The sequence below is a fragment of the Saccoglossus kowalevskii genome, chromosome 2 (genome assembly GCF_978046115.1).
Source record: "Saccoglossus kowalevskii chromosome 2, keSacKowa6.1, whole genome shotgun sequence".
Lineage (NCBI taxonomy): Eukaryota > Metazoa > Hemichordata > Enteropneusta > Harrimaniidae > Saccoglossus > Saccoglossus kowalevskii.
In genome coordinates, this window is record NC_140642.1 from 31,430,768 (window position 1) to 31,432,375 (window position 1,608).

Genomic DNA, 1,608 nt, shown 5'->3' on the forward strand with positions numbered 1-1,608 from the left:
GGAGTAGGAATTACATACGAGCAAGCTTTAGTAATTGTATTGGAAACACGAGGCTTATCGGCGGTCAAGTGCCGAACTCAACGAGAGCAGCGTGCTCGGAATCGGTAATTTCATTTGCATGTGACCAATGAGAGGCAAGATTTACAGTGGCTTTAAACAAAGTCCGACAGACAGTAAATCAGTTTTTACAAAAACACCATTTAGGAAAAAATTGTAAAGAGCAAAGGGGGATGCTCAAGAGACCCAGATCAGTAAGTAACACGAGATAACACTTTCAGTAAAATGTTTTTGTTTTGTTTTGAAGTGGGCCTCAGGAGGGAAGTTATGTTTCCTGATCTCTGGTTTAATACGAACCGGAGGCAGCCAAATAGAATTACGCCAGTCATGTATATACACATATACATGAACAAAAAGAGAGAGAGAGTGTGTGTGTGTTACCTATGGCTGTTCGTCCTCTTGGCCTGTAACACAACACGAAACACAGAGTTAGTGAAATAATTCTGGAAGTTAGTTTTCAAAAATGATGAGATGAATTGCCCGTGTAGCTGATAAATGGAGCTGGGGTACATATAATAATCTAATTTTTGATGTCGTGAATATGTGTGTAACCATGACACAGACTTCCGGTGTCTGATAGATTCGATAGATGAACAACGTTGTAGAACAGCTTATAATGACACATTGTATTTCACCTTTTGTGTTATTATAAATGATGTCTCAAATTGCCTTATACTAAATAGTCTAGACCTTATCTTTTACGCGTTATATATGCCGTTTTACACGAGACGATTCATTAGGCAACACCAGAGAAAGAGCAATGTATGAGGCAAAATAATTAATATGCACACAAGGCAACTGACTGTTACAGAGGCTACTGGCTACTGTTTCAAGTCGGAACTTCTAGATGCGTTATCCTATTTATAAAGATTACATTTGATCTGAAATTGATTTTTACATGACACTCGTTTAACGTCATTATACGTAATTTATAAACTCCCCGAGGAGTATCGATTTTTACTCAACACTAACCATAACTCCTACTATCAGAACAAGCAAGTCGCAAAATAAGACGTGTAGTAGATACCATGTGATATTTAGAAAACTCCCCCACGAGCAGAGTGGCATGGTAGCCGCGGAATTATTCGACTTCATTGAACAACTCTTTTACATTTTTACATTACTACACACATTACTGATTACTTCAATTTTTTCCACATTATTTAAACTGTAATTGTTTTCCTCCCTGAACGTTGATATTAAACAGCTGGTGCCGAAACAATTAATTATTATTTAAAGCGTGTTATAAAATAATCAGCATTCCAATAACATTCGCCAATAATCACGTTTTGATAAATATTATAATATCCGCGTATTATCCCTCAAGCATTTATGAAATCTAAATCACATTTTTTTAAATGTGAAAGATTTATAGAATAATTAATATATAATAAATTAATAGTTTTATTCTCATGAATTGTATTACATACCAATGATAAAATAAAACGCTACATATTATTGCTGGCTCAGTCAAATGTTCAACTGAGTTGTCTGAAATATAACACAAGTAACGAATTATTCTACCATCACAGAACGATTTTTGGAATGTTG